This window comes from Apodemus sylvaticus, chromosome 9, assembly GCF_947179515.1.
Source record: "Apodemus sylvaticus chromosome 9, mApoSyl1.1, whole genome shotgun sequence".
In the NCBI taxonomy this organism is placed as follows: Eukaryota; Metazoa; Chordata; class Mammalia; order Rodentia; family Muridae; genus Apodemus; species Apodemus sylvaticus.
In genome coordinates this window covers 51,250,692-51,266,782 of record NC_067480.1, presented here as the reverse complement: position 1 = coordinate 51,266,782, position 16,091 = coordinate 51,250,692, and the positions used below count along the sequence as shown (strand labels likewise).

Genomic DNA, 16,091 nt, shown 5'->3' with positions numbered 1-16,091 from the left:
GGCAGCACAAGGCAGGCATGGTGCTGAAGAAGGAGTCAATAGTTTTACATCTGGACCAGCAGGCAGCAGGAAGGGAAAGCCACTGGGCCTGGCTTAGACATTTGAAACCCAAAAGCCCATCCCCAGTGACACACTTCCTCCTACAAAGCCACACCTATTCTAACAAGGCCAGCTCTCCTCCCCCCACCAATGCCACTCACTCCCTAAGCATTCAAATATGAGCTTATGTGGTCATTCTCATTCAAGCTATCACATTCTGGAAGCAGCACATGGAGTTCTGTTCCTCAGTAGAACAAACCAGAATCACCTATTGGAAGGGGTCCTTGAGTTTGCCAGTTTGGAATTTTGTGCATTCTTTTTAATTGCACTGCACATTAGTGGAAATGTTTGGGGGGCTTTAACGTGGAAAATGACTGGTTCTGACATGCACACGGAAATTCTGCAAAGGAAGAAAAGAGCCACTCATTCAATAGCCTAAAACCTACAGAAAATTAAGCAAAGGAGTGCTTATAATGCCAGCTTGTATAAGACAAGAAGGAAACAAGACAATGAGCCCAGAGAGGCTGTTCTGAGCATAAGGGAGGAAGGGAAAGGCACTTCAGAGCACAGTCAAATAGGGCAACAACAGTGACCCCGCAGGACTAAAACCCAGCTCTGGATGGAAATTTTGGAGGAGAAAGCAGGATGCTTTTCAATGTGGTCCTCTGGAGGGAGGCTGTGCAGAAGAGTATCCACAAAGGTAGGGGAGAGTTGTGCTGTAGAAGGAGTGACCATCCCAGAGGATTCTTCCAGGCTACCTGAGAAGGCAAAGAGAGGTGCTCCAGTAACAGGCATTCATCAGACTACCAATGGACAGTTTCCCTGGCAGGCTGCTCATGGGACTGTGAGCTCAGCTACCCCTCCCACCTCCTTGGCACAGCCCCATTTGACTGTTTGAGGAGAGCCTTAGATCTGTCTGGTATATTCACTAAGCAACCAAAGCAACTTCTGCCTGACATTCCATCACCTAATCAGCTATTTTGTTGTTGTTGTTTTATGCTTTGGAAATTTAAGTATTTGCTCTAGTATAAACATTTGACAGTATTTTTTAACTAAAAATAGCCAAGAGATTTATAAATGTAAAAAATAAACAAGCATTGTTTTGGAAAGTCCACATCTCCCGAGGTAATGTTGACATATCTGACTTCACCAGTAGCAGCTGCCAACATCTTCCTCTTCCATAGCCAGCCTTCTCTTTTATGTTCCCTCTCCCTAGAACAGGCCTTGTGGGGTGATGATTCAGTTACCTAAGCCTGGAAATGAAGGAAAGGCAGGTGGTGCAGGAATGCTGGACACAGGAAACCAAGTTGATAAAATGTCTTCCATTTAAATTTGCTCTAAAAAAAAAATGGGTAGCTTTCTTTGGAGACTTATTCTTAGGAATTATGGTCTAACAATTATAAGCATGGGTTATTTCAAATATTCAGAAATAGACTCATGAGTGAGGAAACTCCCAGGCCTCTACTTTCTGTCTCTCTCCTCTCAGGTGGGTTGGGCTCTATTTCATTGCCACACAGCCTCCCAGAGCCTGTATTCTAAATGTAACCGAAGAGCTGGTTGTCATTGCAGTTTGCAGCTTGCTCTCCTCTTTGTTTGCAGGGTGTTTTGTTTGTTTCCCGTCTTGAAGTGCTTCCCAGAACTTTTACATTGTGAAATTATGCTAACTCGGGCTCAGCTGCAATTCTGCTTTCCCTCTGTGTCTTATGCATAGAGGATATGCTGTATAGGATAAATCACATACCTGTTTCCAGCCTTTGGACCATGCCCATTCCAGTCATCTCCTGTATTCTGTCCATAGCAACGTGTGTATTTATCTACTCTTTATTTTCCTCATTTGAAAGGATCTTGAAGTGGATCTTTAATTCTTAATATGATATTTGGCATATAAAGCAAATTAATGTTTCTCAGCCAAAGAGATTGGAGCATTTCACCTACATTCTCACTGAAAGCTCATAAAGACAGCTGAGTGTCCTCACCCACTGAGGCACACTCAGGCTGGAATGCCTGCTGTAGTTCAGTACCTACTTTTATGTTCTGCTCAGCTTCCCTTTAGCTCTCTTTTCTTTCTTTGTGTCTACAGAGTTTTAAGATTTTCCGTTTTTCTTACTACTCAACTCTACCCTGGAACTTCCATATTTCATTATTTTATATATTATACATAATTATGAGGAACATTTAACTAACTTCTTTTTTGTTTTTATATATGAGAGTCTTTTGAAACTCTAATTTTGCTAGTTGACTAACTCCTGAATCATGTCATTATTATTCATATATTAATCATAGTTCTCTAAAGAAATGAAATAAGCAGGAGGATGTTTATGTATGTACATCCATGTGTATCTGTGTTTATATGTTGTATGTATGTGTTTGTTGTATTGTGTCTGTGTACAGAGATGGATGGAAAGTAGATAGATACATAGATAGATAGATAGATAGATAGATAGATAGATAGATGTGTAAATAGATAGATATGTAGATAGATAGATGTGTAGATAGATAGATATGTAGATAGATATGTAGTTAGATATGTATATAGATAGATGTGTAGATAGATATGTAGATAGATAGATATGTAGATAGATAGATAGACAGACAGACAGACAGACAGACAGACAGACAGACAACAGATACAAGAAGAGATTGAAGAGATTGGTTTATCTAATTTTCAGGCTAAGATGTCCCAAGGTTTGCATCTAGGATGCTAGAGGTCAGGAATAGTCAGTGTGTGGCTCCCGTACAAGCTGAAGGCCTGAAGAGAAAGGCAGCAAATATACAGATTCCAGCCTTATAGCCAGAAAGCTGGAGACCTAAAGAGCAGGTTTCATTTGAGGCTAAAAGGTGCAGAAAAATGAATGTTCTGTCTCATAATTACAGAAGAAAATTGCTCTTTCTGATGTGATTTCTTATTCTCTTTAGGGTTCAGTAGCTTAGAAGATGTCTGGCTGGGGAGAGCAGTGTGTTTGACTCAGTCTGCTCAGTCAAGTGTTAATCCTGAAACAATTCATGAACATATTCAATAATAATATACTTTACTAAATGGGTACCTTGTAATCTACTCAAGTTGACACTTGAGGTGACTCATCCCAGAGTCAGTGGCCAAATTATTGATATAGGAAGGATTTTTTTCTTTTTCACATCTGTATAGTAATGAATTATAGTTCTCTTTTTTTAATTGTGCAGTATAGTCTCATTTGACCACCACATTTTATTCACGATGGTATAGAGTAGAAAGGACCTGATAGATTCTAGTTTGACATGGAGGAGTCTCAATAGAGGAGAAGACTCTGGACCTGCTTAGTGATCTGTGAATTATTGTTGCTTTGTTAAAGCTGTCAACCTGAGTCTGGGTTAAGAGAGCACGAATGTGTTTTATCATTTGACATTATGGCAAAGTTACCTGCAGTGTTCATGGTCAGGAACTACTCAGTAGGACTATAGAAAATTATGAAAAAAAAACCTCACAATGTTTAAATTTGCATCTTCATATTGAGTTGGGATTGTAGCCATCTTGGGACCATGCATATATGTGGAAACATTCCATTATTTAGTGCTATTATTAACTTATACATAATTTTTGAAACTTACTTTCTAACTTTCAAGTTGTTATGTTAGACTAGATAGCCAATTTTTTAATCCCTATATGTATTTTTCTTTGCCTGTTAAGTTCCAGAGGTTCTGAAATGTCACATTGGCTGATTGAAGTAGACCTAATAATGTAAGCCCTAATACATGATATGACCCTCTTAGAAATGACATAACTTGCCTTCTGCTGATGATATAATAAAGGTCTATTGTGTTGTGAATATCAAGAGAAAAATAATCATATTTTGTATCAAAACCTGCTTTGTACTGTAATGTGCTGCATTCTGTTGTAACATGATCAAATCTCAGAATTAAGAATCAAGGTCCTGGGCTGGAAAAATGGCTCAACAGTTAAGAGCATGGACTGTTCTTCCAGAGGTTCTGAGTTCAATTCCCAGCAACCACATTGTGGCTCACAACCATTTATAATGGGATCCAATGTACTCTTCTAGTGTGTGTCGGAATACAGCTGCTGTGTTCTCTTATTAATAATATAAAAGAGAGAGAGAGAGAAAAGAATCAAGGTCCCTGCAGAAGGTGCAGAGCTTATGTCTGTCCATGTATGTTCATTTGAGTAATTGAAGAATGTTTCTTGTTGCAGAGTAGGATACTTTGCTGAGCATCTCTGCTGATCTTTCTTGTTCAAAGGCCTTTCATATAGTCTCAAAGCCTTCAAACTATAATTTAAAGCTAGACAGCCTCTAAGGATTTATAGAGTCATTTTCCCTTTGGCTAAAGCCCTAGATGGTCACAGACCACTAGATTTAAAAAGGCAGCCGAACCTGTCCAAAGACCAACATAAATTTTCACAGCCAGAGAAAATGGTGCCTGCTTATTAAATTAGTGAGAATATAGTATTTGGCAGCTACAAGTAAATGATGTTTCTCCTTTGAGTTGGAAGCAAGACCATCAGAGTGGTGTAATGCCTGACTCGCATTTGTCAGGTTTAGCTACAATAATTGAGAGTAATTTGCATGTCCCATCATGTGCTTCCTGCACACTTCCATTTGTATTCTTCTAGATAAATGGCTTCACCTTTGCCAAAGGTCCTCTGTTATGAGCACATTTAAAACAATTTCCCCCCAGCATCCAGAGTCTTGTCATGACTGGACATGGAGGTAAAGAAGGTGGAGAGAAGGGACAGAGGGAATGAGGGAAGGAATGGGGACAGCCTTATCTCAAGATGTTCTGCAATACGTCACTGTTTGTCATGGGGTTTTCCAAGTCCATTGTCAAACATGCACCTCAGGGTGCCTGCATTCACAGTGTATTTGCCCCAGCAATTTACAGAAATTGTTCACTTTGGTCCAATAAAAACAGATGTGTGTGTGTGTGTGTGTGTGTGTGTGTGTGTGTGTGATTCTATGATGCCATTTTCATTGATTTCAAGAATTTATGAAAAATGTGTTTATCTTAGCTGATCCTGGTATTCTTCCATGTCTTACAGAACCTTTTCCAAGTCTTTATTTATTTTTATTTTTGTCTATAAAATAAAAATAAATTGTAGGTTGGAGACTGTCTAAGCTGATGAACTGTAGAAACCTCTTACTACTTTCTGAGAGAGTGGTGTATAGCTTTTCCAGTCATGGTAGACATCTCCTCTTCCAACTTCAGAGATGCTCTTATGAAATAATGAGTTGAAAACAAGTTATATTTGGAGCTACATTTTTATTTGCTGAATCTGTTGTGTTTCTAGTAAAATGGAAGTTATTTCCCCTAATTTCTATATCAATATCCAATGGGCAGAAGCTTCAGGTTCCAAATGAAGGAGGGCTCTGATTAGTGTCTAATCCCTTTCTTGTCCAGTGAAACCAACATTCATGATTATCTTCTCACCATGTGATTTGGAGGAGTACCTATGAATAACACTACATATCTCTGTGTTTAATCAATTTGTGTGCAAACTATTGCAGAAAACTTCTAAATCTTTAAATTTTCACTCTGCTGAGCTTTGCAAGTCACATCTATCATTGGCTAAAAATTCTGTCAAATACTCTTCTTGACTGGGAGTTATTAATTTTTAAAAGTTGAATTTGTGTGTTTTTTATTAGAATGTTGGTAAATTCATTTAATAAATGGATGCTGGGAAGCACTCTTTAGGATCTATATATTGTCCAGGAAACATCTTAAGTTGGGAAAGCTGAATAAGATGTTGGTTCATAAAGATGATACTGAGGATGGTGGCAATAAGCATTTATAATGATAGCCAGTATCAAACGGACACCTTCTGTGGGTGACTCTGCTTAGTCATACATCGTATAACACATCACCCCTTGATTATGACACAAAATAATGAGTTGCTGAAATGTGACTCATGCCTCCTGCTTTATCATTTACTGGCTATGTGAACTGTCTTACTTCTTACCTCTACCCCTTTCATTTTATAGAAATCGGTGTAAATAGGTCCTGGTGGATGAATGGGGAGGGTGACGTCATCTGACAGAAGCATATGTGAACAAAGACTCAAAGTTAGCCACTGTCAGTCTCATTATTTTGTATATGAATAAGCAGAAGCTAGGGGATGCTTAGTAACTTTCCTACAATTAAAGAGTGAAGCAAGCTAAAATTTGCCCTGAGGTACTCAGGCTCTGTGATCTAGATTCCCTGGCCCTGGGACTTCTAGGAAAGAGTCCTGGTAAATGCCAAGGCTTGGGGGTATTGAGTGGTAAAGAGTGGAAGGCAGAAACATAAATAAATGAGTCTGTATTCCTAAATTCAGGTGATACCGAATTCGAGTTTGAATGACCTTCCCTAGAGGCTAGCCTTTGCATTTAATTTGAAACAAAAACACTCCATAATGTCCCTTTTATTTAAATAGTATTCTAATCTGTTGCAACATTTTCCGTGACTAAATATAATCTAGACATGCAAATGGGAGACTAGAGAGTTTTCTGCTGAGATCTTAAGGGGTGTTTACATTGAAGATCTGTGTACAAGCCTTGTCCCAGGCCCCAGAGCTGTGGCTTCCTCCACTCTAAGTTCTCTCTGCTCTGCATATGTTTGATTCAAAGATTCTAACTCCACTGCAGTCCACTGAGGCTATAAATAGATATGTTAACCCAGGCATGGTGATGGAATATTCCATAACCATTAGCCAGAATTCCTCTCCTTGTTGGGAGATTAATAAAGAAAGTCAAATTGCAAAGAAGGGTTGGTCTGGGAACCAGAAGAGTGTGCTATCGCATGGTTCACACCGGGACGACCTCATGGGCAGGTGTTCTCAGGCTTCTGGGCCCAAGCAAGCTTCGCACCTGCCTTAATCCTCTACTGCTAACTGTCTTAAAAGTCTTAAAGGATTTGTACATGGATTCTACATATTTCTGATGCCCTTGTCCTTAGATGTTCTGTCCTCAGCACTTGATCCGTGGATTTGACGATGTTACGTGATCTGGCATGTGGCTATCACCTGTTTTACAGCAAATTATATCCACTGGCTGAAACTGAAGTTTTGTTATTCAATCAAGTTGATCTCTTTTATTTCATAGCACTTGAAGTGGAGCTGAAGCTTGTACACAACCCACTGAATTCTTCTATTTCTATCTCCAAACTCATTGCCACATTACCCTGTTAGGGTCATATTGTCAGATCATGATGATTCTGGGTATACGCTTTTTAGTTCGCTCTCTGCACTTTCTGCACATCAAATCATTAGTTGTTAATGGATTATATATGTGGAAATTTATGTCTTCTTATTGAGTGGAAGCAACCTGTATGTTACCTACATTTTGCATATAAAATTAATATTAACTTTGAAATTTATGTGAGAGTAGAATAAGGTGTCAGAAGAGATTTGTTAATAGAACCAAACATTTCCATAAAACAGAGAAATTTGGCTCAAGCCCCAAGGGCCATGACCAGTTTCATCTAATCAGCCATGCAAAGACTTGGATGAGTGTTAAGGACTCAAGGCTTTTCCAGAAGTTTTGATTTTTAGTAATTCAAGGTATTGGAATTTGTCCACATAGGACAGCTGCATCAATAAGGTTTATGGCCTAGAAGCAGTTGAGGAAGGAAGGCTAAATGTTATTAAATGCCCCTTCTCAGGAGACACAAACGACTAATAAAAAAGATCTTTGATAAACTAGAAGATTTTTGAAATGAATTTTGTGGCCAGCTTTGATCCATTTCCGAGAGTGTGCTGTGTGCAATTTCAGCTTAACAAATTTACAGACGATAGGGGCAAACATTTCGATTAGGTCATCAATGAAATATCAGAATTCTGTGTGTGCAGGTCTTCCTTGTAATGCCCTTTATCCGTCTGTATTTGTTTAGAATTTGAATGTTTGATCTAAAAACCAAAGGCCCATCAATCAAATCATTTCCCACCTGCTCGCTCTTAAGGGACCATCAAAGCCATAAATTAAATGAAACCAACATTGTTTTAGTGCTTGGCCATCATAAAATATTACTAGTTCCAGGTGAGTGGCTATTTACAAGGGACCTTTGAAGATTTAACAGGGATATTTAGTGAATGGAATACCATATAATGAAAACATGCAGATCATAAACAAAATTAAAAGGTAAACCTGCAAAGAAACAAAAATTCACAAATATAAAAAAACTAAATAACATTTTATATACATGTCAACTTATTAAAAATGAAAAAGGATAAAGGTTATGAACAGATATTCCACTGAAAAAAATAAAAATAGCTCATCGTTATTTTAATATCCATAGTAATCAAATAATTTAACTTTAAATAACATATAATTTCATCTGCAAAATGAGTAGTGATTGAAAAAATGGTATCACTCAATATCACTCAGTAGAGGTATGCTGTAAAAACAGCCAGTACTTTCATGTGTCTAGGATGGGAAAATAGCTAAATTATCTATGATATGCTTGAATACATTATAACATATTCAGTCACAAATTCTGTTCATTTTTTATAGATTATAATTAGAGAAAATTACTCATAAGAAAATTATAATTGAAAATATCAGAATAAAATCCATAACTGATGTAGCATGAATTATGTCATAGTATTATGTGTGTGTGTGTGTGTGTGTGTATACACATGTGTGTATATAAATGCTTGTATGTGTACTCACAGAGGTGCAGCTAAAGTATGTGCAGTAGAGACCACTCTAACATTGATCCTTAGGTTGATGTTTGGGTTTTGTTTTCTTTTTGTTGTTGTTGTTTGGGGAGGTTGTTTGTTGTTTTGCTATTTCTACAACACTCATAGATATACCTATTACCCAATTTTTGAGGAACTTGAGAGACTGTGACCTCATGTATTGTTGCCTCTATATTGTTTCCTCTTTGCTTAGAAACTATAGAAGCCAGAAGTTGCAATGTTCAACTTATGCCAAAGTGATCTGTGGGTCTGAAAATATTACTCTGAGGACTGCTGTTAGAAAGTCATTGCCTGTGATACTGCAGCCTGGCTCCAGGGGTCCGTCAGAGCAGTTCCTTTATTTTCCATAAGTTTAGACAATACATTTCAGTTTTAGAACTGAATCATGATTTCTGTGCCTATAGAATATATTTTAGAAGCTTCCAACTTACTACTACCTTTCAAAGACTACCATTGTGCAAGTCGAGACAGAACCTAATATGTAACTACTGTTAGGGATAACAAACCACCTGTGACCGAGAAAGAGGCAGGGCTCCAGCCTGGTTGTCTGCAGCCCCAATTAGTGAGGCCTCATTCAATGTGAGTTTGATACACCCACAATCATAATTACAAATCGTGACATTTAGATGTTCCCTAAGTCAACAGCCATCCCAGCAGGACTAGCCACATCATCTCCAGTGAAGGAGATGGAGGGCAATTAGAAGCTAGAGGAAAGGTTAGCTCCACTCAGACACAAAGGATTCAGCAGCCAAACCCACCTACAAATGCAGTGTTAATTTGTTTAAATATCAGCTTCAAAGGCTTGTCACCCATGACAAGGAAGGCCTGAATCCAAATGGAATATGGAAGAGAAGTGCTTCCTTGTCCCTAGTCAGACTCATGCTGACCTTTTCCATCTCTACAGTGAAATGGTGTCATGAAATGGTAGAGAGGGTAGAACGCCATCAGACCTGGATGTGTCATGAGCCCAGTCAGCCAGTACTTGGGCCAGTGTGCTAAATTATACATGGTAATGAGTTGGTTCCTTGACTGTTGAATCTGATGAAACTTAGTACCATTTCATCACTAGCTCATTTTTAAGAGGCGTGACCATCTCCGTGTTTGGACTGTGATTACGGCCTTGTCTGCCTGGAGGGATCACAGGCCTGAGATACAGGGACACATAAAAGGCACAGAAAGCTGCCAAAATCTGTGTGTTTCGAAACTAGGATGACAGGCCCAGGGACAGGTATGCTGCACCTGTCTCAGGCCAGCACCGAGCTATTTCGCTAAGATATTCTAGTGTTATTGAGAGCATTCATTCACACAGCTCAAATGTGTGTAAGGCATCTTAGATATGTCTGAGGATGTTGTAAGAATTCATTGGTTTTTATTACTTCTAGGAGCTCTCAGTTCATTGTCTTTAGAAGGTTCTGGGTTTGCTATAATTTTCTGTAGAGATTTATTTGAGAGCTGTTGGGTTGTCTTAAAAGCAGAGGTTTCTTTTTTCCTCCTTTTACAAAATTAGCTGCTGTATTTGTAGCCAAGTCTCATAAATTAAAATACTTGTCAAAATAAATGAATAGTATGTTTGTTATATTCATGACTTAAAATCACATTTGATTGCTTACTCATTAATCCAAAAACTTAAGCAATACACTGAGGAGTGCAGTCATTAGGGAGATAAAGCTGAGCTCTCCTAACAGTCAGATGTCATGGGGAACATTGCACAGTTGTGCTTGTTTCTAAACTGGGCGTGTGGATGGACAAATTAGTTTTACGATTTCAAAAGATTTGCTCTAGAAGAAAATCCAATACATAGATGCAGTCTATCAGGAAACAGAATTGGGACCATGGTTTACTAAGTAGATTTTAGATGGGAAATGGTAAAATTCAATTTCCTCTTCAACCTCAAGGATGGACAGAAGCTGTTTTGCACGCATAGTTGATGGGGTGACCTTTCCTCTCCCGACTGTTGGAAAGTCAGAACTGATGGAGCTGGTGTGTGCATGAGAAAGAACAGCGCCTGTAACCAAGGTATTGTTCTCCCTCAGGGATTCGGGAGAGAACTCTGATCAGTCCTCTGCCTGGGCAGTATGTTTCCATGCACAAAGTAGGAGTTGGGAGTATGCTGTCCAATTATGCTTCACCCATTATCTCATGTCTAAGTGTGGTTCGTGAATATTAAATGTCTGACTATGGAAAGCGGTCCCAGTCCAAGAGGCACTGAGGGCTACAGTGACTGCAGCTGTGATGTCATCTCATCAGCAGAATGGCGTCTTCTAGTGTGTTTGGCTCTGCTCTGACATTTTCTGCCCACTGCTTTGTTTTCCTTGTTTCTGTGAGCTAACCTGCATTCTCCTAAGAGACTTTGTTTCCATTTAAAAAAATCAAACTATTTATTAAGTCTATTTTAGTGGTGTGACTCATGGTTTCGAGCTGATCATCTGTTTTTAGATAGAAGCAGGTAAATTAAGATCTTCCGCTGCATGACAGGTGGGGATAGAGGCAGGGACCCAGTGTCACAGGAATACCAGGGAGTCTAGAGAAGGCGCTTCAGTGGGAAATTTTGAAAAGACTACCATGAAGTTGAAGCTAAACTGTGACCATACTCAGATCTGGTGACAGAACGACCACTTCCACAATAGCTATAGCATTGTGTTTAAATGCTAAAGGCTAAGATGGAAGGGCCACAGCTGTGGAGGCCCTTCTGGAGGGTAGAAGACCAAGTTAGGGGCAGTGTCTTGTTTGACTGTAATGGAATGGTTTCTACACAGAGAATGCAGCCTAAATTTCTGCTTTTCTCAGAAGGCTATGTTCCACCTTGTCAAAGAACTTTCTGAGGGGATATGTTTCTAGGGCAGTGTTAAGTTTATGTATTAGGTTAGACAGAGAAAATTTCAGAACGCTATAGAAAATAGAAGTAAGACAGCTGAACAATACTGAATCTGAGTATTGCTTATATTGTAAATGTATGTGACACCTTCTAATTATGAGATGGTTTTCCCTGTACTCTTTTCATTTCTCATGTTATATTAGAGTTCTTTTAAAGTGTGTGTTTATGCATATGCACACTTCCAATATGATACCATATTTCATGTCTTCATTTCCAATACTGTACACTTTCTGAAGACCTTCAAAGCCCTAGAGATTAGACAAAATTGAGGAAATATGCAGTGCTCTATTGGGTAAATTGCAAATCAAGCCACCCAGTGAACTGGGATCTTCTTTGAGAATTTTCTAGCCTTTTGTTTGTTTTTGTTTTTGTTTTTTCAAGACAGGGTTTTTCTGTGTAGCTCTGGCTGTCCTGGCTGTCCTATCAACTCACTCTGTAGACCAGGCTAGCCTCGAACTCAGAGATCCACCTGCTTCTGCCTCCCAAGTGCTGGGATTAAATTATGTTATTTTCTAGCCTTTTAAACTCAAGGACTTTATCTTTCAGTTTGCTTGTATGTCTAGTATTAATGTATTTGGTTCCAGAGCAAAAAAAATATTATTACTATATGAGCAAATACATTGAGTTTTAAAATGTTTTGAGATTTGTATCATCCTGGTGATGCTTGGTTTTTGTCCTGGATCTGCATCCACCACTTCTCCCATAGCTGTGCCTGCTCCTGGATTGGAATTTTATGGTTGCCACTTGACCTCCCTGGGAGCCAGGCTTCCCTTGTGTAGACTAAACATGAGTTATGAATGCTGTATAATAAATGGTGAGTTCTCTTCAAAAAGGAAGTTTAAAATGCAGGGAAAACAAATTCAAGATTTGCTCAAATTTGTCAAGTGGTTACAAACGGCTTTAAATTTTTAATTCAAGTCATTCATATGAAGAATATGACTCAGCCTAATGTGTTTAACATACACCTGACTTCTTAGCAGCTTGCTACATAATTAAAGGAGGTAAATGTATTTGGGGTTGAAATATGGATGGCTTCTCAATAGGCATATTCCTTGTTGCTATGGGACAATTTACGCTGAAGCCTCTTTCAACTGTGATAAGGATGAATAGCACTCTTAACACAGCTAAAGAAATCATTTTATTTTTCTTTTCCTTTGAAGCTTAAAGCTACAAAGTTTAGAAAAGCCCCAATTATGAATTTTCAGTTTGAGAAGCAAATGAAAATAGGATTATCTCATTTACTGAATGCAGATTGACATTCCTGGCAATGAAGCCATTTAGTGCTGAGTCTGTGGGTACTAAGTTCAGTGCTCTGTCTGAGGAAGATTTTACTAGGGAGCTGCTGATGGGATGCAATGGCTTTAGATGTCCAGATGCTAAAGAGAAGAAGAACCTATTTTGAAACCTTTGTTTAAGTGGCATCAAATCACTAGTTGTCGCTTGGTTCAGAGCAGAAGCCTGGATTTCGGTTTGATCCCAGCTGTCTTCAGGCCCCACTCCATGGCCATATTGTAATCTCACTGTCTTACTTAGAAGTAATTCTGTGCATGAAGTTTTGAGGTGAATGAATCCAAACTTGTGTTGTCAGATTCTGTTCTTTGTCTTTTAATTTTACTGTACAGTTTCTGTATACATGAAATATGTAGAAAATAGTAAAATTGGCAATTTGTTAAGTTCAGCAGTTTAACCCAAAGAACTCTGAATGGGAATTAAGCCTTTCTTTGTATTAGTTCATTAGTTCATTTGACATGTAATTAAAATAGAATCACGTGTTTCTCCATGCAATTACTAATAAAAATGCCTTTATAACTACAGTTTATTATAGTCTGTGAGCATTTGGCTGATTCTTTTTCATTCTCTACACAGGCTAAAGATAATAACATCAGATTATAAAAATGCAGGCTATAAAAGTGACAGAGAATAAACCCCAGGATGAGTACTGAGGGACTGTGCAGTAGAGACACTTGGGGGCTTTATTGTTAAAATGTTTACTTGTCAGCGCAGAAACTACAGACATGGCCAAGGCACTTGGAGTTACAGCCATATGGAAGCAGCGTACAAACTGTGCCGGGCTGAGCAGAGCAGCAGCCCTGCACCTCTAAGGGCTGGATGTTCTTGTGTGATGAAAAGTAAGGAAAATAAAAGGAAGAATCAAAATTGCCCATTTCATGTGTTTGATCTTGGCAGTGCCTGTGTTCCTCTGTCAATGCTGTGATGAAGAGATTAAAGAGGAACAGCAAAGAGAATGCAGGACACAGATAAACAAGTCAAGTAGGACTTAGTCTGCAGGCCAGGGAATGATCTCTGTGGTAGGAAACAAAAATTAAATATAACCACTGTTGTCTTCCAGATGCCATGCTATGTGTTCAGGATGCTGGGAATATTACCAAAGCAATCAATGTTGTCTCCTCACTCAGAAACACACATGCCTTACTGGTTGGTGAGGAAGCAGTGTCTGAATGGTCATCGTAGCCATTTGGTTCAAACAGAGAAAACAGATCTGAGCCCATGGTTAGTAGTGCTGGAAGGAAGCTGCCCTTTGATCAGGTCTGTTACTTAGGGATGTATTAGGAGTTACACAAAGTTATTTTACTTTGAGTCTTTGTGTTTACTATTGTTGACTTTTCCGTTCTCTTTATCCCTGCAAAGTACAAAATAAGTAGAAGGTAGAAGTAATCTCTACACTAGGGTCTCATTTCCGTGGAGACTCCCAGATAATCATTTTAGATATCTCAGGGAAGGGGACACTGTACTTCCCAAACTAATCCCTAAACTTTACATTTGGAACAACGCTCATATTGGCAATTAAATTCATCTTAAGAATAAGAGTTTATACATAACACAGCAATGTTGTGATTTTCTTGTGTTCTCTGGACATTTTTTTTGTTTATAATTTATTATGCTCTTATTAAGGCATACGAGACCAGATTCCTCAAAACAGTGGCACAGAAACAATATAATCAAATACAGCTTCCAAAACTGTGCCTTGAGACTCTATATGAGGTTCTGTATCCAAATGTAGAAGGTCACAAAAATGGCAACAGTAGAAGGTTTTCCAACATACAGTGACCAAAAATTAAACTTAAATCAAGCGCACTGAATCCATGTGGTTTCTTGCAGTGCCTTCCTATATTGTATCCTGTGACTTCAGTTGAGCATTTGTTTTGAGTACATCCTGTCATATACACTCAGGACTGCACATGACATCCAAAGTGGTTCAGCAAAAGCCACCTAAGACAGCTTGGGTCACATTTGTGTGTTATAGATTGCAGTGTTTTTTAGTATACATACAAAGTTTTCTGCTCTAATAAAATTATAAAGATTTAGTTGTAGAAAACACACTCACTCAAGATGGCATTTTCTAGTTCCATCCATCTACCTGCAAATTTTATGATATCTTTGTTTTTAATAGGGAGTAGTATTACATTGTATAGATGTTGTACTGGCTGGTTTTTTGTGCCAACTTGACACAGGTGGAGTTATCACAGAGAAAGGAGTTTCAAGTAAGGAAATGCCTCCATGAGGTGCAGCTGTAAGGCATAAACCATTTTCTCTCAACTTGCTTCTTGGTCATGATGTTTCTGCAGGAATAGAAACTCTGACTGAGACAGAAGGATTACATTTTCTTCTCAATCCATTCGTTAATTGAGGGACATCTAGGTTTTTTCAAGTTTCTGGCTATTTATGAATAAAGGTGCTATGAACATAACTGATTCTATCCAATTGATTGACCTGTTTTTATGCTAATACCATATGGTTTTAATTACTATTGCTCTACGGTACAGCTTGAAATTAGGGAGGGTCATATCCAGATTGTTTTAGCTATACTGACTTTTTAAATTTTTTACTTAAGAAGTTGAGAATTGTTTTTTCCAGGTATGTAAAGAATCCCATTGAAATTTTGATGGGAATTGCACTGAATCTGTAGATCGCTTTTGGTAAGATGGCCATTTTTACTGTTAATCCTACTCATCCATGAACATGGGAGATATTTCAGTCTTCTGATATCTTCATTAATTTGTTTTCTTTGAAAGGTCTTTCACTTCCTCGATCAGAATTACATCAAGATATTTTATATTATTTGTGGCTATTATGAAGGTGTTTTTTTCCCTGACTTTCTTTCTCAGTCCATTTACCATTTGTAAAAAGGATGGCTATTGATTGTTTTAGTTAATTTTTTGATTCAGCTACTTTGCTGAAGGTGTTTACTAGCTGTAGGAGTTCTCTGATAGAATTTTTGGGGTCATCTCTGGATAGAGATAATTTGACTTTTTTCTTTCCAATCTGTCCTCATGTTGTGCTCTCCTTTAGACGTCTAATTGCTCTAGGTAGAACTTCAAGTACTATATTGAAGAGACATGAAGAGAGTGAACAGTCTTCTCTTATTCCTGAATTTTGTGGAATTGCTTTCCGTTTCTCTCATTTAGTTTGATGTGGGCTATAGGCTTACTGTAAATTATCTTTATTATGTTTAGGTATGAGCCTTGTATCCATATCTCTCCAAAATTTATCATT

General features: G+C 38.3%; 1 protein-coding gene across 3 annotated transcripts in view; it reads left to right on the top strand.

Annotated features, from left to right (window-relative positions):
• Nucleotides 1–16,091, top strand: part of Pard3b (par-3 family cell polarity regulator beta) — a 1,018,635-nt gene that overhangs the window by 374,904 nt on the left and 627,640 nt on the right. The window lies entirely within an intron of this gene.